The 25815-nt window shown below is 46.1% G+C and overlaps 1 protein-coding gene across 4 annotated transcripts in view; it reads left to right on the top strand.

The window, feature by feature from the left end:
• Positions 1 to 25815, top strand: part of GTF2IRD1 (GTF2I repeat domain containing 1) — a 174402-nt gene that overhangs the window by 13257 nt on the left and 135330 nt on the right. For 3 of the 4 annotated variants that reach the window (XM_084651275.1, XM_084651274.1, XM_084651272.1), the window contains exon 2: positions 18681 to 18778. The exons of the other annotated variant lie outside the window; for it this stretch is intronic. The gene's annotated coding sequence lies outside the window, so the exon portion shown is untranslated. The remainder of the gene's footprint in view (positions 1 to 18680; positions 18779 to 25815) is intronic. 4 annotated transcript variants of the gene reach the window in all.

Genomic DNA, 25815 nt, shown 5'->3' with positions numbered 1-25815 from the left:
CGAAGCTCTGCTCTGGGGTGTGGCTGTGGGTTCCTAGGTGGCCTAGTGGATAGAAGACTGTGACTCGGGCGACCTGGGTTCTGCTACTGGCCTGCTGGGTGACCCTGGGCATTTCACCTCTCTGTGCTTCAGGCTCAGTCTGCACTGAGAAGTTACGTCGACATAGCTACTCGTGTCAGGGGTGTGACTGTCACACTATGCCGACAGAACCCCAGTGTAGACACGGCTGTGTTGATGGAAGAGGGCTTCCACTGACGTAGCTAATCTCATTCAGGGAGAGGGTGTTCCCACGCTGACTAGGGGGCTGTTCTGGCATAGCTATACCAGTATAATCTCTGTAGTGTAGACATACTCCTCTATCCCATCGATGAAATAGGGATGATAATGACCTACTTTTTGAGACCCACTGATGAAAAGTGCTCTATAAGAGCTAGGGAATGATGTTATATTAAATGCTGGCCTCCCACCCGTGCTTTCCTTACCCACACCGCAGCATTCAGGGCCCCTGTTGTGTCCAGGAGGATAGTAATTCTTTATAAATTAAGAAGCCTACTCTGTGTGCGAAAAGATCTAATCCTTAGTATCCTCAGCCTTACACCAGGGGTCTCTCTGCTCTTTCTAGCAACCATCTCCGTGTTGCCCCACACTTGTGGTTTTGTCACGGTACTTGGAGGTTTCTCGTAAAGCCCTAGCTTCAGGAGTCCTGTGAATACGTGACAGTCTCAGCTTTGCTCTGTTTTATTAAGGGTTCTAGCTTTATAGTTGCAGAGAAAAGCTTGCTAGCATGATGTGAGTGCCTCCGAAAGGCTCAGAAACCCCTATTAAAAGCAAATGTATTGATTTGTTTTTTGTAAAATCTCAGGGTTTTTAAGCCCTTTCCTAACTTCGGGAGATGTGACTCCAAGCTCAATTTTGAACGCTTGGGGTTGGCAATGCTGCATCTGCTGGCCAGGCTGTGATAACAAACCAGTCCCATAGCTCTTGACATTGCGGCCCTTAAGGTACAGCTAAACTGCAAAAAAAACCAAACCAAACAAAAACAAAAACCCCACCTGTGGCCGGCCACAAGTCTCTGAGCCCGGGTCTACAGATGTGGGCTCACACTTCGGTGCTAAAATTGTCCGTGTAGATGTTCCTACTTGGGCTCTGAGACCCAACCCCTCACTGGGTTTCAGAGCCTCAGTGGGAACGTCCATACCGCTAGGTTTAGCGCCATAGCTCAAGCTCCACGAGCCCAAGTCTGTAGGCCCAGGTTATGAGACTTGCTGCCGTGTGGTGGTTTTTTTGCCTGCAGTTTGTGTAGACATACTGAGCTAGCTTGAATCTTCCTGCCTTGGGCACTGCAGCTACTCGCCCAAGTAATTACCCAGCCCACACTAAAACCCATGATTCTCTGGCTTCACTACTCTGGTACCCAAGCCAGCTGGATTAAAGCTAGTTTGGGTCCGTCTCCACTAGCCACGATCACCCCCTGTGATTGCAGTGTAGGCATACCCGTAGTGGGCCGCACTCAGAGGCTGTCTGCATACGCTGCTCCTCTGAGGCAAGAGGAAATGAGTCTGGACCAAGCAGTGCTTCTCACGCTCTGTGGTCTGTAGAGTACTTACACGCGGCCCGTGGAGCAATGGCTGGCCACGTGGTGCTGGCTCCTCCTTGCTCCCTGCAGCTCAGTCACATTAAAAACAGCTGAAACCACATGCAGCACTTGGCTCATGGCACTTTTGCCTCACGTAGCCAATGGCTGTCGGTGCAACAGGGTTGTTGGTGCAACGGGGATGTCGTGCGATTGGCACAAACTCGCTAAAAGGGAGGGGAAGTGGTTTGCACAAGCCCGAATGCGAGCTGAGTTGTCCAGCAGACAGTCTGTCTAGGAGCCTGTGTTTTCACACTGTGAGAGAGCGTGTGAAGCCCTGGACTAGGGGGAGGTGCTCTCTCTCATTATAGGTTAGGCCCAGTTAAGCAGACATTAATTGTATTTTGTTGATCCTGCTTCTGTGCCCTTTGCCTCAGCTAAGCAGACCCCAGATGGAGCTGAAGTCCAGCTCTGAGGGATTACTACTTCACCCCATGCATTGGCCGTCCCCAGACGGCTAGACTTTGAGTTGGGGTTCCCATCCTTTAGTTGTCTCCTCCTTTGCTGGAATCGAAGAGGGAGAAAAGCAAAAGGCAGGGCCGTGATAGAAAGATCAGCCACAATGTATGAGTCTGTTCAGGGAATCATAATTCCATGGCTATGCCATTGAAAGGCTCAGTGGGTCTGCCCTCCTCCTCCGAAAGGCAGCAGAATGGGAAAGGGCCCAGGAAAGTCATGTAGAGCAAGAAACAACTGCTGACGCGCTGTAAAATAACAAGCGCTGATTGAAATGCCTTTAGACTTTACGGGGCTTCTGAGGCGTGAAATACTGAGCCGTTTCCTGGACCCCTCAAATGCATGTTGTGGTTACCCCAGCAATAGTTTTCTAACCCTAGGATTGTGTACAAGATGGGGGGGGGGGAGATTTGAGAGCATTCCTTGGTCATAGGCAAACTGCCTGCTTCCTTTTTGTGCTCTCTGCCATCCGCCTCCTCACAGTCAGTGCCGTCCTTTAGGTTCTGATTTACCAGGCAGCTACCCCAAGGATTAAGCGCTCTCTCGAAAAGTCTTTGTTTTCTGATGTTTGCTATTGTAATGTATGTATGATGCTGCTGCTTTTTTGAAAAACAAGGTCTTTATCTCTGTGGGAATTACACCTGCCTAAATATAGAGGTATCAATGGATACACGCGCAAGGCACTTCACGACAAAAGCAGCCTTTGCTGCCATTGCAGGGATACAAAAGTTTACTCTGCCTTAGCGCCAACTAGACTGAAGATCTCCTCTACTCCATACTTAGGAGCATACAAATACCTGGCTCTCAAGGGCTCTTTGAAAGCAGATGGGGATGCTTTATTATCTCAATGCAGTTAAGATGTATTTATTTTTTGTTTACTAGTGGTTCCACCCCCCCTCCCCCCAAGATCATTGTTGTTACAACTGGTCAGTATTTTGTTACCAGTTGATTTTATGATTTGTTGGTGGTTTTTTGGTTTGTTTGTTTTTTTGTTTGTTTTTTTTTTTGCCTGTGTTTGGTGACCTTCCAGGCACGCTGCACTAGGCCTCGTTTGATAGGATTTTTGGTGAGCGCTGAGGATACGCATCCCATAACAATGAAGGGGAGGAGAGGAGTGTATTTGTACTCAAAGCAATAAAATCCCAGCATCATTCATCAGTGATGTGTTAGGGCACCTAGAACCTTGGCTAGGCATCTATTTTAAATCTCAATAAATAAATAACCCGACAATCTTAGATCCTTTGGCTGGTCATTGTTTTGATGTGGTGGCAGGCAAGTTTTTCCAAAGAACGCAGATCCAGATTTTCAAAGGTATTTAGGTTCCTAACTTCCACTGAAATCCAATGGGAGTAAGAGCTTACGTACCTTTTGAGGATCTGGGACTCAGCTCCCATTCAGACATAAGTGTCAGGTTTTCCAAAGCACCCACCATCCAGCAGCTCCCTCTGGGCACTCAGGGTCTGTCTATGCTGGACACGCAGCCTGGGTCTGCAGGACCCACACTTGTAGGCTCTGTGCTTGAGTGTCCACACTGCATCCTGGGTCCATGCTCCACCAGGCAGACCTTCTGACTTGGGTCTGCAGCTTCAACTGCATCCACGCTGCAGAATGACAGCGCTTGGATCCTGCTCACTGTGGGACTTGAGCTCTGACCCATCCCCCTAGCTGGGTCCTAGAACCCAGGTCCTGAGTGCTTGCTGATCTTCGACAGGTTTGCGTGTGGACTTACGGAAGAGATTCAAACCTGAGTCCGAGCCTGTGCTTCGTGTGCAGCGTAGACACAATCTCATGGGGCAGATTCTCAAAAGAGCTCTGCACCCAACGTTTTATACACTCAGCACAGGGAGCTCTCTTGAAAATCTAACCCAGTGGTTCTCCACCCATGGTCCCATCAGCATACCGCTGAGGGCCATGTGACGTCCTCAGGGCCAGGCAGGTAGTATATCTATTGTGTGAATGCAGCCCATGTAACAGAGAGCTGCATATGCGACCCACAATGGTAAATACTGCATATCGTGTCTTTTGTCTGGCGAAAAAAAATTCCCTGAAACCTTCTCTCCCCCCCCCTCCCTTTACATTAATTCTTATGGGGAAATTGGATTCGCTTTACATCATTTCGCTTCAGGTTCCATTTTTCAGGAACATAACTGCAATGTTAAGCGAGAACCGCTGACCCTGCCCCATCTGAGGCCTTTTTTCACAATTCTGGCCATAATGGCTCAAGCTGTCCTCTCCTTTTTAAACTCCATCTCTTTCCCATCAGGGAAGGTGCTTTCACTGATTTGCCGTGCTGCAGTTCTTTATGTGCAGCCCCACCGTGGAGCAAAGCACGGTTATTTTGTTAGGCAGGAAACACTGCGCTCGTGTAGCCAGTTATTCGAGCAGCCGTTTGAGTGTCCATCGGCAATTGGAGGCAGTCGTTTAAAGACGTTAAAAGACGCAGCGGAGGGTGGGGGCCGGGCGGGGGGGAAGAGATTAGAGGAACAGGAAAGAAAATATCTACCGGATGACAGCCACAGAGAGCGGGGGTTGGGGGTGGGAAGCTCCCCTCCTGAAGATCTTGCTGCTGGGAAGAGTGGGGGGGGGGTCTGGTGCATGAGCGCAGAAGTTAGTATCAGAGGAAACAAAGAACATGCTTGCCCGGCTCCCTGCTTCCCCTGTAGCTAATCAGCAATGGCTGTATCTCATTCAGAAGGGAATGGCAAGACTTATAGAGTCTTTGAATGACAAATGTGCGGAGCATCTGAAGTCCCCTGCCTGTTCCTAGGCCGTAAATTTGTAGCTATATTTCTGAAAAGCCTAACAGCAAATGCAGTTCTTCTTAAACTGCTGTGTGTTGTGGATGTGTGGTTTTTTTTGTTTGTTTGTTCCCCCCCCTCCCCCACTAACCCGCTCTTAGCTAGAGATGTTCCAAAAAAGCATTTAAGGCCAGAACGTTCACTTTGGGTATTGATTTTTCTGTCTGGCTTGAATCTGTTGCCCTTGCTCTTCTGCGTGTGTTTGAAAAGGGAATGGGGAGGACTAGACTTTAATGGGTGCTTCTGTATGAGCTGAGTGTTGCTGGACTATGTGTAGTGCTGTCTGGAACGGTGGCTTTGTTCTTTGGTTAACCTTGAAAGTTAGTAGTTGGAGCCAGATGTACAAAAAAGCTCAGGGTTAGATATTCCAAGGCTCAGCATCCATAACGGTGGCCAAACTTTTCCAAAATGCTCAGCAGCAGCTACCGTTGCGACTCCTACAGCCAGACTTTCAGAGAGCTGGTCACCCAATTCAGTGAGCTTTTTTTGAAAACCCTGCTGCTTACTTTGGTACCTAAATGGGAACTGAGATGGCTTGAAAATCGGGCCTACATGTGCTTAATTCTTAGTATAGTGTTGTCAGCAACTGATGTTTGTGGGGGGCAGAGAGACTGGAGGAGGACTGGTCACTGGGGCAGCTTGTGTTTAGGTGTTGATACTTGCAATAGTGTCCTGTCTTCTCAGCTGTCGGGGAAAGGGGAAACCAAAACTCATTTTGTAAAAGCAGAAGAAATAGGACCATGGAGATCTTTCTCTCTCCTCTCCCACCCCCTGAGGTAGACGAGGGGAATGTAACAGAATGTAGAATGACATTAAACCAAGGAAAATGTAGTCTGAATATCGGGGAAGACCTATTCACAATGACCTCTTTGGATTACAATGGTCCTCCAAGAAAAGTGATGGAGGCCCTGGCACTTGGGCCATTTAAAATTGGGTTGCAGGGAACAGTCCTTCACTGGCAGAGGATCTTCTGCGTCTGTCCCATCAGACCCTAGAGCACCTGTTGCATTAGTAATTAGCAGGGTTCTGCTGTCATATCTGTGAGAATATATTTTTAGTAATAAGTCCTAACCACTGTATTTTGGACTCAATTCAGTTCCAGATCTCTGCTTGGATTCCTGTCCTCTGCCACTATGGAGAGCCTTGGTCTGATCCTTCCCAGGGCAGGGACCCTCCCAACGAAGCACTGACCTGAAAAATACAGAGCTCACGTCTGCAATGGACTAGGCTACTTGTTTAAAGGTGCTTTGGTTGTAATTTGAGTTTTGGGCTACTCCCTTGTCTCCCCTCCTCCCATCTTTCTAAGGTCAGGTTATTTTACATAAGAACGGCCATAGTGGGTTAGACCAAAGGTCCATCTAGCCCAGTATCCTGTCTTCCAACAATGGCCAATGTCTGGTGCTTCATAGGAAATTAACAGAACGGTAACGATCTAGTGAGCCATCATCCGCTGTCACCCATTCCCAGCTTCCGTAAAACAGAGGCCAGAGACACCATCCCTGCCCTGGCTAATAGCCATTGATGGATCAGGTCAGGTTGTTTAAAACTTGAGCTAACGAAAGCCAGAGATGCAAACAATGAGGTGATGATGCGTGAACGCAGGCCCTGTGTGGGTTTTCACCCAAGGCACATAATAGCAGGACAGCTAGTCGGCTGCCTTGCCTGCTCCTGAGATTTCTAAAGAGGACAAGGTGTTGCAGCTGAGCAGATGAAATAAATGACTCTTTAAATATTTACTTTTACATTATAAAGTAGCTTTGTGTTTACCCACTTTGAGGCTCTGTGTTGTGTGTGTGAAGAGCTTAGCAAAGAGCTCTCTAGCTTCCTTTGGAATGACTCCCTGAGGCTCCCGCTGCAGTATCTTGGGCTTGAAAGCAGATTGGCAACATCGCTGATGGGTGACTCACTCAGATTACCTAATTGCTTGCAACCCATTTAAGGGGAGCTGATTAAGAAATTAATTCACAGTCTTAGGCTACATAGATCCAGATTTGAATGCTTTGATCACAGCGGAATAGGAAGGGATACAGGCAAACATCACTTTCCATCCATCTCTCGGAAGCAAGGGTAATTAAGGTGCTTCTGATGTTTGGATGGTCAAGACTCTGGTGCTCAGATTTACATAGAGAGAGGCAGACACGTTTACATTAAGGTTATCCCTTTTGGACTGGATTCCCTCTAGAAATGGATTGGAGACACCTTCACTTCTAGTTTAGGTGAGCCCTCAGCTCTGCTCTCAATGAAAGATATAATTTGCTCAAATAAATTGGTTAGTCTCTAAGGTGCCACAAGTACTCCTTTTCAATTTGCCACAGTATCTCTGTTCTCCCCTCCATGGCAGCTGTGATTCTTGCCCAAGGTCCAAATCTGATCAGACCGTTGGTAGAGGACATTCTTGGTTAAGGAGAGCCTTCTCTGATATTTTCCAGGTCCTCCTCATTGTTTTAGGTTTCAGAGTAACAGCCGTGTTAGTCTGTATTCACAAAAAGAAAAGGAGTACTTGTGGCACCTTGGAGACTAACCAATTTATTTGAGCATAAGCTTTTGTGAGCTACATCCAATGAAGTGAGCTATAGCTCACGAAAGCTTATGCTCAAATAAATTGGTTAGTCTCCAAGGTGCCACAAGTACTCCTTTTCTCATTATTTTAGAGCCTTCAGGCAAGGTCTTTTTCCTTCAGCTCATTGTATCTAACCTAATCTGTCTAATTCCATGCTCCTCACACAGCGCTTGAGTGCCTAATGAAATTTTCATTGCCACAACATAAAGGCCCAAATGTTTGTGCCCTTCTAGGTCCTGTAGAACTTGATAGAAAGTGATAACCTGACTATAGAGCTTTGTACTATTCTGCAGGTTTAACAGAGTTATGGCCATGCTCTAGAATTTTATTGGGGATCTTAAAAACCCTATGGAAAGGATCTCTTTGTTTTTCTATAAAATTCTATAGGTTTTTGGAATAATTTATATGGTGCCATATCCCATTTCTCTAGAACGCTAATGGTTTCATCTCTCTAAGATTCTGTAGGACTTTCCCATAGGGCTGCTCATGAATGGCCAGAGCCTTGTTTTCTCTGGGACTCTTATTTGTATTACAAACATCCCTCACAGTGTACAGAGGGACTTACTGAGACTAGACCCCCATTGTGCTAGGTGCTGCACGGATGCATAATAAGAGTGTCAAAGAGCTCACAATCTAAATAGACGAGACCAAGAATGGGGAAACAAGGCACTGGGAGGTGAAGCAAGTTGGCGGGGATCACCCAGCAGGTCAGTGGCATAGCCAGGAATAAAACCCAGGTCTCTGGAGTCCCACTCCAGTGCCTTGTCAGACAGTGCTGCCTGTCAATGCAGCATGTGTGCACATGCGCACATAATAAAATTTAGTACCTCCCACCCATTCTGTGATTTGCCTTTATTGTTACCTTTGGCAAAACTTGGCCTAAACTTGGTCAAAAATATCCTGTCCAAGTCTGTCATTTATGTCAAATGTTCACTGTCTTGGGGTGGGGTTTGGTTTTGTTTTTTTAAACCCTGCTACTTCTGCTGACCAGAATGAGGTAGTTCTGCACAAACAAGCTGTAGACATCCAGCAAATTCAGAATTAAGACTAAAGCAAGAAGAAACCCAAACATTAGAAAGGACGGAAATGCACAGTGCAGGCCCCCAGTCCACCTAAACTCTGCTTCTCTGGTGAGGCACTGAAGGCAAAACAAACAATGAGACGGGTCCATTGCGAACAATGTAATCTCAGCAGCGACCACAAACACTTGAATGTCTGCTCTTAATCGGTCAGCAGTTGAGCAAACACCAGTCTTTGATGAGCTGGGATTCTATGGATTGAAAGGCGCTATATTCTCAGCGGTTGCATTCTACCCCAATATTGGTTTTGTTCCATTGTGTTAAAAAGGAAGTAAAATGGACTTACCCCTGGTTTAGGGGGAAAGGGGCAGTAAATGGAAAAAATAGGCTTTCTTTTTCTTCTATTCTGCTTGTGTGTACAAAAATAATAAGGCCAAATTTTTGAAAGGACGGCCTCTCTTGACCATGCAACGAGTGTCGGTAATGTTTGCACTTGCCTTTTTGCATCTGCATTCACAAGTGAATTGTGAGAGCCATTTACATTACGGTAACTGTTATAGGCCCCATTTGCCAGGCATGTGCATGCATGCGCGCACACACAGTAAGAGCCGGCCCCGGCCCTGAAGATCTTGCAGTCTAAACATGTGACATACAAAGGGTGGGAGGAGAAACAGAGGCAAAGTGATGTGCCCAAGGTCACCCAGGAGGACAGTGACCGAGCCAGAAACAGAGCCTAGGACTCCTGCCTCCCAGTTCAGTGCCCTGTCCACTAGACTATGCTGCATTCCTGTTTTCAGCATGCTCCATTTAATATATGGTAGTGGGTACTAGTCTGCAATTGACTTGATCTCACCCTGCCCCCTTAAGGAGGCACTGACTTTGAGATGCTGTTTCTGTTTTCACTTTTCAAGAGCCTAAAACGCCCAATTAAAACGGTGCAGTTGCTGCTTAAAAAGAAATGTGCCCCAAGGCAGGTTTGCTTTGCAGGATTAAAAGCAAATAAATATTTATACAATATGCAAATCGGACTTGATAAGATATGCATGTCAGTGAGAATTTGAAGTGGTTTAGTTTTGGGTCCAAGGTTAGGGTGTGTTTGTATCAGTACATTTATATAATTTTAAAGTAACGTTTTTCTCCCCAAACGAAACCTAGTCAGTTTTTCGCTTCTTGAACTGCTCTGGTTTTAGGTTTCATGATTTACATACTCCCCCATATCTTGGAACAGTGACCTAGATGGATTGATTGGATTGGAAAAAAGAAGCCATAGAGGGAGTAACACAAGCTGCATTTCTTATGCAAATACAACATTGGTGCAGCTCCTAATATTCAGCGTGTTTACACTTAAGTGCAAACAACTGCCGACTTAGTTTCAACAAATACTGTGTTTCACAGTGAGTGAGAATTACATCTGATCTGGAATTTAATGCAACATACATATGTGTATGGAAATGGCCCACCTTGATTATCATACACATTGTAAGGAGAGTGATCACTTTAGATAAGCTATTACCAGCAGGAGAGTGGGGTGGGAGGAGAGAAAACCTTTTGTAGTGATAAACACCCATTTTTTTCATGGTTTGTGTGTATAAAAACATCTTATGTATTTTCCACAGTATGCATCCGATGAAGTGAGCTGTAGCTCACGAAAGCTTATGCTCAAATAAATTGGTTAGTCTCTAAGATGCCACAAGTACTCCTTTTCTACATATGTGTATGCAGAACCCAAGGCTCAGAGTCAACCTGTCACCTGCCACGGTTACAACTCCCCCACCACTGCTGCTGTTTGCTAGTGGAAGAATTCCGCAGACGGGGCCTGAATCTCTGTTGTCCTGTGCGATCATTCACACCGGTGTGTAACTCTGCCAAGTCAGAGCCCTAGCACTGGTGTAAATGATGGCACATGGAGAGCCCAGGGCCAGTGGGTAGCTTCCCCCACGACTATGTTTACAGCGATAGAAGCTAATTTAAGTACATGAACCAATGTTCTGCGATTATCAGCCCAGATTAGGTCTGAACCAGTGAACCTGGGGTTCTGGATCCTGTTGCCAGTCCTCTCTGCCATCCATTTGCCCCTTATTGCTGAGGTTTAAGTGCCGGCCTTTGTCTTTGACGACCCAAATTTAGAAAAATGCGGAGGGAAGGTTTAAAACAGCAACAGAAAATTCACGGCAACTCAAAAGAGGGTGGGGAGTTTGACTTCCTAAAGCTCAAGCATTTTCCTGTGTGTGTGCGTGTGAATGTTCTGGATGATTTTTATGATGGGCCTGGAACTCCGTTCCCTTGCACCTTGTGGAGTCATCCAGGGCCTGGTCCCAAAGCCCTTTGGATTCAGTGAGAGTCTTTCTGATCACTCAATTGGAATTTGGGTCAGAGTTAAGGCTGGGTAGCATTTCACACTCTAGTTGCACAGCTTGATGTCCTTACAAGGTGCAATGCTGGAAGGGGGACCAGGCCTAGTGAGGTTCAAGAAGCTCCACATGAATTTCTCCCTCCCTTTTCTAAAGCTCTCTTTGGGAGCGCGGCAGATCCATGTTCCTGGAAGCGGGGGCTGATATAAACACTTTTGAGCCTCCCTGGGAACATCTATCCTGTAGGACACCATCTACAGGTAGCCTAGAGTGGCTCCATTTGTTTCCCTGTGTGGGACCCAGGGATGTGGCGTTCAGTGATCTCCCATTAGAGTAGAACTTTCCAAATGCAGCATACAAGAGTGTCCAGCCCTAGTGAGTTTGGGACAGCACTAGCATGTGCCAGTCGGGATTTGGGCATGCCCTGGCTGCTTGGGACAGACAGGCATGAGGGCAGCCTGCTCCGTTTGTGTGGACGCTGGGTGGCTGTGGGCTGATTCAAGAGGGAACTCTGTTTGGCTTTCTCTGGGCAAGTTGCTAGCCTGATGTGATGTGCAGGAGTCTGAAGGGGGAGACAATGAGGGACAATGGGGTTTCAGTGACGCCCAGCTCTGCACCCTCACCAACAACCAAAAACCTGTATCTACAGGAAGAGGCTGCTTCCTTTCACAACTGTGTTGTACAGTCCTGATTGCCATCCTTCCTTCAACAGCACAGAGGTCACCTTATCTCTTGGGAACAGGGGAGAGCAGAGTTGTCAGGGCACAGGGCTGAATTCCATTTTAGTGGTGGATTATGGGCTTAGGCCTACACACTCCCCTGGATCCACAGCAGGTCTCCCAGTGATTTGCCCAGAGATCAAGCATGGAGTATGGCCTTCTGCAGGAAAAAGGATTAAAGCCTTCTAAGGGATTTGGACACCCAATTTCCTCCTTCAAACCCCTTAGCTGGCTTTGAACATCTCTGCCTAAACAGTTTAGTTATCATTGTTTACTATTTTCATGCCTTATTGTTTCATTCAGCCGCACTCATAGGGAAAATACACTGACAACTACTGCCACGGCTACTTCTTGGAATTACTTCCTTCCCCACCCTCCATTCTGTTTCTCTCCCTTTGAGTTTCTCCTCTCCCCCCCCCCCCCTTACAATATTACCCCCTGCAGCTTCCCACTGTTTCATGTCTGAACTTCCCTCCTGCCACTTGGACTGCTGATCATTTGAGTAGGTAGGATGAATAAGTAGTCAATGCTGATATTTGAAATGTCCTCTTTAGGCTCTGTCACCAGCCCCATCATGAGATGATTGAGGGCAGGGACACCTCTGAGAGCTGTTGTTTCAGGCAGTGTGTCTGCAGACTCAGGCAGACTGCTATGACATCAGCTTGCACTTGGAAGTTTTTTCTTTGCAGCCACAAGGGCTAGAAACTCAATTTTTGCTTAAATGAAAGCTGAGATTCTGTGTCAGGAGGGTCTGATAATAACAGTAAGTGAGTTGGATCTGACTGGTCCATATGGTCTGGTATGAGTTCCTCAGCAGTGCAACTGTTCAGCCATCCTGTGAGGGCAGGCAATAAAGTCTAGGATTCTAAGAAAGGGGGAAAATTTCTCCCAACTGCACTTATGATTTCTGACAAATGATTTCAGATGAAGACAGTGCTACTCCGTATGCATAGGTGTTTGTGTCCGACAGGCGTGGGGTGATAGAGACTTCAGTACAGTCAGTGGAAAAAAGGCTGAATTTTTTCATGAGGAATAATAAACTAGCAGATGGTGCTGCTGTGTCCATAAACTGCCTCTGAGCTAGAGGAAAAGAACTGATGATCTTGTCCTATCATGGCTAGTTTGATCCTTTCTCCTTGTTACAGGAGACTTGAGAGATCAATCAGGAGACTGTAAAAGTCTGGTCTACAGTAGGGCAATGTTTCAAAATATTTCCCACTGTTATTAATGCTGTCTCAGCTGTGCCTGTGTTAGGAAAGTGTTGTAGCAACCAGGCAAGATACTAACAAACTTCAACAGGACTTTATTTTTAAAGTGGAAATCTCTTAACAAGCGGCTGCTGCACCCTCGGTAGCTCTCACTCCGCCTCCTCCACTTCCCCCCGCCTCCTGTTTCCTGTCCTTTCAGACTCCTGTCAGCCAGTGCTCCCAGTTCTAATAATTACAAGCATCATCTAAACACCACATTCCCTTCTCTTTTAAGAAACCCTTCCAATTTAAAGTAAACATTGCTGTTCTAACCACAAGAACAAATATGGAACAAGACACTATACTGTTGGCAGAAATATTACACTGAAAACAGTCTCTTGTCCAGACAGGTGGTTGTCTGAGTCTGACAGGCCATGTCTCAAGCCCTGGTTCCAGTGCAATGTCTTGTTGTGTTGATACTACGGTGAAGTCCTCCAATGCAGACTGGGTGTTGGCATAATCTCCTCTTGGTGCATAGGCAAGTGCAAGATAAGAACATTCCATACACACCCATCAGAAAGTCGATAGGTGTAAGGTCCCTTCTTCTTGATTTTAAGAGGAGCTGTGAATGTATGGTCCCCTTTGTGTAACACTTTCGTATGCTAACAAAGGAACTACACGCAAACTTGGGTTCCTTAGCACCCCGCCGCTTGTCTGTGAAAGCCTTAGACTTTACTTGGTTCTATTCAACTGTTTTTCTCACATCGTCCTCGGTTGGAGCATCAAGTCATACCTCTAACAATCCAGCAATGTTCAGTTTAGTATTCATCTGTTTCCCATGCAGTAACTCTGCGGGTGATCTTTGCGCTGTAGCATGTCATGTAGCCCGGTATGCTTACAAGAACTCAATAGTGAAGGTTATCTACAGTCGCCCTTCCAGTTTAGCCGTTTGCAAACTCTCTTTCAAACTTCTGTTAAATGGTTCGATTTCCCCATTGGCTTGAGGGCAATATAGGGATGACCTTCTGTGCAAAATGTTCCTCTGTGCTAGAAAAGTTTCAAACTCCAGGGGAGTAAATTGACTACTATTATCTGAAACCAGTTCTTTGGGGTTACCGTCCCTGCTAAAAACTGAAGAGAGGAAATTAATTACTGTAGCAGAAGAGATTTGCAATGTAAACGCTACCTCAGGCCATTTACTGAAATGGTCTACTAAAGTGATGGCATAACGGCAGTCACTTGGAGCAGTATCAATCGCCACTTTTTCCCATGCAGTTTCAGGAAGAGGAACAGGCTGTAATGGAGGGGTATGTGCCACTGCTGTCTTATCATGCATTTGGCAAGTGACACAGGATTTTATGAGTGCTTCAGTTTGAGAGTCCATCCCTGGCCACCAATACAGCTCCCATAGTCATTGTTTGGATCTGCCAATTCCTTGATGGGTATTGTGTGCCAGGTGTGTGAGTTTTGACTGTCCTCCTTCTGGCACAAGAAGCTGGTGTATACTTTGTAGCACACAGCCGTCAAGCAAAGAAAGTTCATCCCGAACTCTAAAATAAGGCAGCAAAATGGGGTTAAGGTTTTTAGGGTGACTGGACCATCTCTTTGTCAGAAATTCCCGTAGTTTTTGTTGAATTGGACACGGCTGAACAAGCAGCTTGAAATTGTTCTTTTGTAACTGTGGTAAGAGCGCTTGTAATAAGCGCAACTACTACACCCTCATCCTCCAGTGGACCATCTGGTGAAGGCAAAGGCAGGCGAGAGAGGCAATCAGCTACCACATTTTGGTTTCCAGGCTTATATTCCAGTTCATAACTGAAAGACAGTAGTCTTGCAGACCATCTAGCAGTATGATATCCTTCTCTTCCCAGTCCTTTCATGGTGAGCAGCGTTGTTGAGTTTCTCCTCAACCTGGTGTTGGGTCCCAGCTGAAACTGGTGTGTGTACAGCAAGAGTGCTTTGCTGAGGAAGATCAATTCGCCCATTAACTACCCTGAGATTTAAAGCAGCCAATAAATCTCTGCCAAGGATAGGAGTGCCTTTGTGGACAATGTAGAACTCTGCAGTTACACATCAATCACCAAAAGTAACTATTGCTGGCGGGCAGCCATGTACTAGAATATGGTTTTTCAGATAGCACACTAAGTGAAGTTTGGGTTCAGTAAGAGGCACATCTTTAAAGTAATGCAAATAGATGGAATCAGGTAGTATAGACACTGCTGAGCCAGTTTCCAACATTAGCTGAATAGAGTGTGGTTTGCCTGAGGATATGGCGGAAACCTTTACAGTGCACTTTATTTGTTCTGGAATATGTGCAGTAGTGATTTTGTCCACGCTCAGCACAGTAACATCTGGTATTGTAACTGCATGCACCTGTTGATTGAACTGGCTGCTGCGACATACTTTGGCAAAATGCCCAATCTTTTTGCAATGATTGCACTGAGCTACTTTTGCCAGACATCCTGTGTCGCTTGCAAGGTGTTGTGGGGATCCACAGCAAAAGCATGCTTTTACTATATTTTGAATTTGCTGATTCGGTGGTTTTCCATTCGTTTTCCTCTTGTAATCGTTTGTCTGCAGCAATAGTGAACTTTTCTGCAAAGGAGTCACAGCCTGGACTGTGCCTCCTGTATCCAGGCTCATTATTTTGGCTTCAGCTGAAGCTGACTCAATCTGAGTAGCAATGGTTATTGCTTTTTCTAGTGTAAGTTGTGGTTCTAGAAGTAAGCATTCTCTTACACGAAGCATGGTTGTTTTCTCAATGAGCTGGTCTCTAATCATCTCATCTGCCATATTCCCAAAGTCACAAGTTACAATCAGACTCCTCAGGGAAGCATTATGCTGCATTATAGTCTCCCCTGTTTTCTGCTCATGCTGGTGAAATCTGGAGCGATTAGCTACTACGTTCACTTCTGGCACAAAAGAGTTCTTTAATGCCGTGAGTGCAGTCTCATATTTATCATCTGCAAGTGTATAAAATATACACTGCCCTTCTGCTCCAAGGCAGTGGATTAGCAGAGCACGCTTTCTCACTTCAGAAATCTCTGTAGCACTGATTGCAAGCAGATAAGTCTCAGACATATGGATCCAGGCAGTAAAAGCAATTGGAGGCTCACCTGGGCTTTGCAGAAAGGGTGCAGGTGGGTTCAGAGGCAGAAGATCCATCCTTGTCGCCAAAATGTTGTAGCAACCAGGCAAGATACTAAGAAACTTCAACCGGCCTTTATTTTTAAAGTGGAAACCTCTTTACTAAGCTGCTGCTGCACCCTCGGTAGCTCTCTCTCCGCCTCCTCCACTCCCCCCCCCTTCCTGTTTCCTGTCTTTTCAGACTCCCAACAGCCAGTGCTCCTAGTTCTAATAATTACAAGCAGCATCTAAACACCACAGAAATCTTTGAGCCCCTCATGCAGACAGACTGCTGGTGTTTTAAACACTGTCAATTGGGTCTGCTCTGAGTATGGTTGGATGACAGGTGTTTAAAACGCTGGTGGGCTTTCTGCCCAGAGATCCCAGCACTGGAGCTGAACCAGTGTTCATGACTGAAGAGGATGTTTGCAGATGTGTAGACAAGGCTTTAGGCTGGGACTTTCAAACCAGCCTAAAGGAGTTAGGCACTCAACTTCCTTCGAAATTCCAGGGGATTAGGGTACCTTGCTCTCTTTGGGACTTGCCGGCCTTGTAGTATGCACGAAAGAGGCTGTGTCATCCCCATAGGTGCATCTGAGGACAGATGTGTATATTTTTAATCCAGCTCACTTATCTCAAAACATTGCTCCCCTTTTGGCTTTTCCTTTGGGTCATCAAGAAGCAGATCTCTGCTTCGTAGCAGGAGCTGTCTGGCTTTCTGCCATGCTTGCGGCGTAGCTCAGAGTAAGGCCCTTCCTCTCTGATTTCCATTGGACACGTGGCATTCTGAGCCTTAAGAACAGTTGACCCCCTCACGGCACATTGTAAAGAGGTTAACAACGTTGAGCTATCCTATTGCTTCTGGGGGAGACTTTCAAAGATGCGAAGGATCAGGGAGGTAGGCACCTGACTCTCCTTTTGTGTCTTTGGAAATCTCGCCGTCATTTTGAAAGTGGTTTGGAAACCTTTCTTAGGCCAGGATCCAGCGAGCTTGTGGTTAAGAAGCAATTGGCTGGTTGTGAGCTTCAGAATTAGCACAGTTGCAGCCAGCTGTGTGTCTTGTGACTTGTAAGTCCTGTAAACATTTCTAAATGTCTTGGTGGTGGTGGTTCCCGGGTTGAGTGACCTGTTAAAAACACAGCTGCACCTTTCTCCCATGTCTCTCGAGGTTTGCATATCCTGCCTTTTGGCCAAAGCCACAGCTTCGCGATTCACTTTGGTGCCATATATGTTTCTGGTAGTCCATGCTGGAGCATTGTTTATGCATTTACCTTTCTAGCCTGTCCCTTTAAATAAACTGAGCAGAGAAACATAACAGAAATACACAGAGGGTCAGAGAGATCAAATAAATATTGCTATATTTAATTCACAAACCTTCTGCCAGTTGATATTGGTGGCCAGCTGCCATGAGTTGGGAAGGGCAAAAATGGCAGCACCTACCTTGCCGAGAGAGAGATCTGTCCCTTTCTTAAGAGGTGGTGCTGTGAGTGACTCCTAGATTAACAGACTGTGGTGGGGGCTCCGCCGTGCAAGGAGCTGCGGACTTGTGCTTAATTTTAAGCATCTGAATAGTCCAACTGATTTCATAGATGCTGTAGCACACAGCCCTTGAGGGGCCAGCAGGGCTAGTGGTCAGTCTGCAGCTGAACAGTCTCTTCAAGCCTTGAGGTGGCTCTTTTGGGCAGTCTGGGGGCCTGGCAGCCATATCACTGTGTGTTCCAGCCTCCATCCTCCAGCCCTGAGTCCTCTTGGATCTCTCGAGCAGCAAGAGGGAGGAGGGAAGGGTAGCAGGACCCAGGCCCTCCCTCTCTCCGCTTGGGCCCTGGGCAGGACCTGGTGGAGAGACAAGGCGTGGATCAGTGTCTTTTGACTGCTCCTCCAGGTCAGTCTCCCCTGGGGTGCTTCCTGCCTTGCCTTTGGGGTGTGGCCCCAGTCTACTGCTGACAGTCTTGGGAGTTCAGGGCTTCAGCTGAGCATGTGTGAGTGAGGGGGACAGGGAGGAACGGGGGGACAGGGACACTTCCCAGCTCATGCTCAGAGTCCAGTTGCCCCCCCCCCTTTAATCAAGGAATCCCAGCCGGGTCTTACTCGTATTCTCTGTGTTTCTGCCTCCGTGGCTGCAGTCTGTCCGCCTTCCTGCACTCCATGCGCCCTCTGCCAGAGCTCTCTTCTAAACAGGTCCTCCACAGGGAGCATGCTGCTGAGGGATGGGGTCTTCCTGGCCTGACAGAGTTGCACCACTCCTTGTACCTTTAGTGTGGGGTCTGTAAACCCCATCACACATGCTCAGAGCTAAGCATATGCTTGAGAGTGCTGTTGGATGGGAGTGCTCAGCACCTTGCGAGACTGAACCCGTACCAAGGTTCCCAGTGGACTGCATGGAAACTTGAGCTCTTCCTCCTCTCCTGGTTCTAGGGTGCTCGGCTTGGCTTTGGGTTTTGGGGCGAGTTGTTGTCGACATTTATCGTCTGCGTCTGTGGCCAAGCCAAGCATGTTGCTTTTAAATGTGTCCTTTGTGTTACGGTTAGGCTGGCGGCCATGCGTGGGAGCCATGGAGCTGTTCAGCTTTGTTTAATCGCTTTGGAAATCTTTGGATAGAGGGCTTCACGAGGGCTAGAAACAAGGTTCAGTTCCATTAATAGCACTTACCATAACATAGTGATGTCCCAGTATCACATCTACTATGCTGAAACCAGACATATATTAAAGAAAAGATTAAACGATAGTAAAAACATTTAGTAGTGGTTTTTTTTGTTTAGAGACCTCGTTATGCAGCTCTAATTTACCTGGAAAGCACTTGATGATTGATTATTTATTTATTTATATTGCAGTAGTGCCCAGGAACTCCTGTCATGGACCAGGACCATGTTATGCTAGGTGCTGTACAAACACAGACCAAAAAGATTATCCCTGCCCTTAAGAGTTTGCGGTAAGTGCTGTCCTGACTAGTGATGCTCTCCTGAACCGGGGCCTACGCTACGACACTCCTAGTACTATTCAGAAACATCCCTAAGATGGCTGGCTAGATGGCAGTGCAATCATGGTGCTGAGTGCAGTGTTGCCAACATTGTATTTCAAAAATAAGGGACTGTTTTCTTAGCACCCCGGTTCCACCTCCCAGTATTATTTATTTTATTTATTTATTTTTATTTATTAAGCAGTATTCACCTACGTTCGCTGTGATATTTCTTGCTGCTTTTTGCATCACTCAGCAGCTCTCGATCTCATTGTACGGAGATGAAGTACAGGACAGGTAATTTTCTATTTAAATAAGGGACAGCCCTTGTAATACGGGGTTGTTGGTAGCCTTACCTGAGTGGATATAATTATCTAAGAACCAGGCTGTACCACCCATAGTTGTACCCTATTTTCCTATTGATTTCAGTATGAGTAATGGTCCACAACCAATGAGAATTAGGGGGTAAAAAGTCTAGCCTTAATTTGGTGCCTGATTCTGTTATCTATACTCAGACAAAACATATGTTGACTTTGCCTGAATAAAGATTGCAGGATCAGGCCTTAAAGAATTAAATAAGACTAGTGAAGAGAGAAACACTTATAGAATACTGTACTACATCACACCCAATGCAGTGCCATGGAGGGAAAACTGCATTGAGAGGGATATCAGCATGGAAAAGAAAGAGAGATGACAAGTTGGAAGGATGCAGGAAGGATGCTCAGGGGGCAGCAGCTGCAGAGAAAAAGGGACGGGTGCCAGGTATATGAATGGACAGAGCAGAGCCTGGGAGAGGGGCGTAAAGAGAGAGGGTCTGTGTTACTTTTCTGTACACAGTTGAGAATTATTTTCAGGGCTTTTCCAGTCCCCTGGCCCTTCTCCGGTAACATACAAGCAAATTACATCTTTCTTTTTTTTCTTTTCTTTGTAAATGTAAAGTTTTAAGTCTTTTAAACTAAACTCTGTCCTGGTGAAACTAGAGATGTAATGCAGGTAGGGGCTGGTTGGGAAGAAGGCTCCCCACTTCAGTCTGTGCTTTTGAAGCAGTCTTGATTTTTCTGAAAGGAGGGACAGTTGTACTGGGGTGCCCAGTCCATGGAATTAGAGGTGCATGCGTAGCAGAGGGGGGGGATGAAGGGCTGGGGAATGAGTCCGTGATTTGTTTGGGGGCTTTTTCCCCCAAAGGGGAGATGTACATATTTGTCTTTACTGGTGAAGGAAATTCTCCTTTCAATGCACTTTCTGCCCTTTGTTGTCCCTAAATCTATCCATCCATCCCAGCAGTGTTCAGCTGGAGTAATTTGCAGAGGGGGATCTGGGCATCTTCTCTAGGAAATTTTAAAAACAAAGGTTTCAGAGTAGCAGCCATGTTAGTCTGTATTCGCAAAAAGAAAAGGAGTACTTGTGGCACCTTGGTGAGCTACAGCTCATGAAAGCTTATGCTCAAATAAATTTTAGTCTCTAAGGTGCCACAAGTACTCCTTTTCTTTTTTTTTTTTTTTAAAAACAAAGCAGAACAAAAAAACCCCATGCTATCTTGCCGAGGCATAGGTCCCCAGCTCATAGAAAACATCTTTATGAGCTGGGGATGACTCTGGAGCCTCCAGAGAGGCGCTGAATTCCTTTAGGGGCAGAGAACTCCCCCTTTCCCCTCCGGCCCCTCAGATCAGTTTGAACAGGATAAACAGAATTTTCAATCCAGGAGACAGTTGCTTCTGCCCTCCTGTTTCTCACACCCTCAGGGAACGGGGTATGTAGCCTAGCTTCAGTTAGAGCAGGTCAGAAAATGGACATTTCATAGAATCACAGAAATGAAGGGCTGGATGGGACCTTAGGGTCCTCTAATCCATCCTCCCTTTGCTGACAGAGGCTTCATTCTACCTAGACCATTCTGACAGGGTTTCTCTAACTTGCTCTTAAACCTTCAATGACAGGGATTCCAGAAACTCCTCAGGTAACCTGTTCCAGTGCTTAATTATCCTTATCATTAGAACGTTTTTCCTAATATCTAACCTGAATCTCCCTTGCTGCAAATGAAGTCGATTATTTCTTGTCCTACCCTTGCTGGTCATGGAGAACAATTGATCACCGTCCTCTTTAACCGTTTTCAAATTTGTAAAAGGTTGTTGTAATGGCCCTCCTCAGCCTTCTCTTCTGTAGACTGAACAGGCCCAGTTCTTTCAACCTTTCTTCCGAAATCGTTTTCCAAACCTCTTATCACTTTTGTTGCTCTCATCCAATGAAAGAACACACAAGGTAACATGTGACAACACTGACCAACCACAGCGCATGGTGCATTGAAACCATATTTCCACGTCAAGTTGAAACGAAATGAAAGTCAAAACAAAATAAAATGCTCTGTTTCGTTTTCAATTGCTCTTCCACCTCTAAACGTTCTCGTCTGAGATTTTTGTTGTTGAAATTGACACATTGCCACGAAACATTTGCATTTTAACGAAACAGCATTTTTCAACCAGAAACTGTTCCATTTAAAACATTATACCTGTCCTTTAGCTGTCTGATATTGCCTAATATAGAATAGTAGAGTATAATGGTATGCTTTGGACCAGACTGTCCTAGGTTTTACACTCCTGGGGATTGCTGTGACCTGTGGGAATATTAACAGCAATAATAATACATAATTATATAGCACTTTTCCTCAGTAGATCTCAAAGCCCTTTATAAATGAGGTCAGTATCATCTCCATTTTACAGCGGGGGAAACTGAGGCACTGAGCAGGAACAAAAAAGGCCAGTGGTGGAACTGGGCATAGAACCCAGGTTTTCAGAGTCCCAGCCTGGTGCTCTATCCACTAGGTCACAATGCCTCCTGGGGGGTGGGCTGGTCTCAGCCTTTGCTGCTCCCCTTGCAGGCTGTTTCAGCTCAGAGCAGAGAGGAGCTGCAGCAGGCTGGGTGCGTAACTGAGCATTGTGCACCCTCTTCTCTTGCTAAAGGGGTGTGGGTGAGGTGAGAGGGTGGGGCAGTTGGCCTGACAAGGTGCCAGCCCTGAGGGGGACAGGGGACGCGCAGAGAAGGGAAAGAGGCAAGCTTAGCAATGCTTCCTCCCACACCATGAGAGCTTTAATCTAGCTCGTGTGGGGAACAATAGCTATGTAGACATGGTAGCACAAGCAACTTGCGTACATACCCGGGGTCCCTGGAGGGCTTGCACTTGAGTGGCTAGCCCATGGATAGCTCAGTGGTTTGAGCATTGGTCTGCTAAACCCAGGGTTGTGAGTTCAATCTTTGAGGGGGCCATTTAGGGATCTGGGGCAAACACTGGGGACTGGTCCTGCTTTGAGCAGGGGGTTGGACTAGATGACCTCTTGAGGTCCCTTCCAACTCTGATATTCTATGGTTCTATGTGTACTGCTGTTACGCTGGCTAGACGAAGCTTGCAGGGGTATGCCTGTCTGGGCTGCAAACACACCTTCCTTTGCAGTGTAGACCCGGCCTGAGACACAAGATTCCTGGGTTCTGTTCCCATTTCTGACACCAAGTTACTATGGGACAAGTCACTTAATTACTCTGTGTGTTGGTTTCCCCTTCTGTAAAACGAGGCTAGTCCTACCATACCCGCTGGCACAGGGGTTGGGAGGTTCAACCCCTTAGTGTCTGTAGAGAGAGGCCTGAGAGATCCTGGGCTGGAAGGTGCTATGCAAGGCAAGTGCTAAGTTGTAGCATTATTTTGTTATGAACTAATAAAACCCCACAGCTGGACAACTGCATACAATGTCAGGCAGTGTCAGAGCTCATACTTCTTTGAAACACCACTAAGCTCTGACTAGCAACCATGTTCTTCCCTCCTCCCCCACCCTCCCCCCCGCCAGTCCCTATAGCTACTGTATTATGATTTCCCAGTAACATTGAGATCTGATACAGCTTCTTCATTTGTAATGCTAGTCACGCTGCAGCATGCAAAATACCTTTTCCTTTTTCTCTGCTAATAGCTTTTGATTGAGTTTTGGATGCAGTTTATAAACCAGTTACTGGTGATTTTTTTCTGCCAGTTCTACCGAGAAACCTATTTTAAACTGTGTCCAGTGCAGCTGTCTGATGTCATTTCAGGGTGCAAAAGGATGAGGGCGGAACAAGCCAAGCTCTGAGGCCTTGGGACACCTGGAAACCAACCTGCTTTGATGATTTGGATCAGGCACAAAAGCATTTCTGCTCACCAGACTTGTTTTTAGCAGGCTGTTAGTAGAGACGTAGCCATCCCTTGTGTGGCTTTTTTGAGGGGGAGGGAGTGGGTGATGGATGTATCCTTTTTTTTTTTCCTTTCATCTGAGTGAAAAAAAGCTTTTGTCTGTAATTGTCAGTGTGAGTTCTCCCTGCCTGAGGAACAGATTCTTAAGTTATGTGAATCATGAGTAATTATTTACCTGTAGGGCTTCTGAACACAGACCCCTTTTTAATTTTAAAGAAGTATGTGTAATGGAAAATTGCAGTTAGGATCTCCCTAACTGTGCAGAAAACAAGAAGCTTTTTATGTTGGCTCCTCCTACTAGAAAAGCAGGCTAGAATAAAGATTTACAGTGTTTGGGAGATTAAAGGCCCTTGTTACATTGTTCAAATACCACGAGATTAGTTTCCAAGGAGACAGATACCAGTTGTCATAGGCACCAGGAGGCCAGGAATTAGGATTGCGATTTTTTTTTATCCTGATCACGCAAACAGTAGCTGAATGCTGTTAAAACTCTGGCTTTAAATAACATGAGTGTTAGCTTACATACCAAGAAACCAGACTCTGGAAACTTTTTTTTTCCCACCCCCCCGGTTTCTTTTTGAGGAGTCTTGGCTTGAACTCTGCTCCACGAATGTAGTAAATCAACATTTAAAAAATAAAAATAGCCCCCTTTCCCCATGCCACTGAGAGTGTTAATTTCCCTTTTTGGTCTCTGTTGCCAGAAGTCACTCACCTTCCTCTTCCCTCCTCCCGCTTGCCTTGGTAAATTAAGAAATACAGCTCCATTTTAGAGCTAAAACACTCCTGATCCTCCTGACCCGCTTTCCCTTGCTCTGTGAACACGAAGTTACATAAATTAGCAGAGAGGTCACCCCTGGGGCATTTTCATTTTGTTCATCAATATGGGGTATGTGGGCTGGCAAAGAACTTGAGTTTCAAAACTGCACCCCACCTCTGAGCCATCAGCCAGTGTCTGGCTGTAATGCAGCAGAGAGCAGAGGCTTTTATTTTTCAAGCCCTGCAGAAGAGGAGACAAAATTCCTTTGACTGATACCGATGCTAGATACATTTTAATGTGGGACTTCATCCCAAAGGGGAAATAAACTAGAGCAAGAGTTGTCAATCTCGTCTATGACCTCCCATGTAGGCAGGAACTATCTAGGAACTCCTTCCTATTCAGAAATATGAGAAGGGCGGAGGGGTGCTTATCTCTAATTTGAGAACCCCTGAACCAGGAGCATTAGGTCCCAATTCCATAAGGTGCTGGACAGCACCTCAACCCTGACTTCAGTGGCAGTTGAAGGCGCAGGATCAACCCTGGTCTTATTTACAACCAAATTTTGTGTAACAGTAGGCGGAAAAATAAGGGCGGCTGTTGACCCTGGTAAAATATGGTGCCTGTGAGTTTATTACTTAGGGGAGAAGCTGTTATTTCCAAGTGCAGTAGCAGGGTCTTTGTACTCCTGTTAAATACATTATATTACAAACTGTATGTGAGGGAAAGGATTTGCTGCATCACTAATACAGAAGCACATTTCTCTGTAACCCACAGCACAATGCATCAAATTCTGCTTTCATTTACATCAATGTAAATCCATGTCATTTAGCTGAAGCCAGTGGGGTCTTCGGGAATAACGCACATGCAGAATTTGGCACTATATTTCTCAAAAAAATCTTTGTTCAAAAATTCCTCTTTCGGGAGCACATGGCTAACAAAAGCTTATCCCTGATGCCGTACAATGAGCTGTTTGATCTGTCTGTGTTTCTGTTGCTGGTCTGTCTAGTTGTGCCTACACAAAACTGAAATACCTACCACTGTTGGTACCCCTGAAAGAGTCCTGTGACTTCTGAGGGTAACTTTTTTTTTCTTTTTCATAGTAGGTAGGTAATCATCTCTTGAGCTAGCTAGTGATAATCGTTCCTGATTAGTGATCAGAATGGTACAGGGAAAGGCAGCAAACCCACAGGGAGATGGGATTAGTCACTTAGCAAACGCTACTAATTTTAGTCTTCTGGACCCTTGGGTTCTGAGAAGAGTGATTTGAGTCCTTTCATCACTCCCTACTGTCAAACTATTTTTTTTATTTTTATTTTTATTTTTATTGCTCTCATGGTGGAGGGGGCTGTAATACTGGACTTCGGTATTGCTGGCAGTTTCTGTTACTAGGAAATGGGAAATGCCGTATTGTTTCCACCCCTCTAGGAATGACAGAAGAAATGTATCCTCGTTCCTATGATTAAATCTTACGGTTTGTAGATTCATTTTCCCCCTTCCTGGGGTGCATATAGGGTGGGTTAGAAGTGTAGGTGTCGGAAGAGGGAGCTTCGCCACTATTGAACTTCAAAGTCTGGGGTTTATGATCTGAAACCTCCAAGATGCCAAAAGGAGGCAAAACTCTGGGGATTTTTCCTTTGAAATGAAAGGGTCATGTGAATTCCCCGGGTCTGCCAAAAATAAAACCAGAACTCTCCTGCTGCAGAGCGTCTGCCTTTGGATTTTGTTGAGGTGATGGAGCTGTGACATGAGAGAAGCCCCAAAGAACCTCTTGAGCAGCACGTATCGCAGGGGAATGAATCACATCGCCTCCTTTGGTGAGAGCTGCAGTAGGAAAGGAGGCCAGGCACTTGCATAAGGAGTGGAGAGATCTCTAAAGGAAAGTTGACTCATGAGAGTCAGCGTACTGTGTGTCTGTGGCTGAGGCTCAGCTAAGGCAGAAAGCTTCATTGTAAGAGCGTCCTCCTTGACCCTGAGAGTGCTTCAGGGCTCCAGCTGGTGAGCTGAAGGAGTATTCCTCCCCCCACCCCACCCCGGCAGGGGGAACAC

This window comes from Lepidochelys olivacea (assembly GCF_965140295.1).
Source record: "Lepidochelys olivacea isolate rLepOli2 genome assembly, chromosome: 17".
Taxonomy (NCBI): Eukaryota; Metazoa; Chordata; order Testudines; family Cheloniidae; genus Lepidochelys; species Lepidochelys olivacea.
This window is presented reverse-complemented; position numbering and strand designations above follow the sequence as displayed.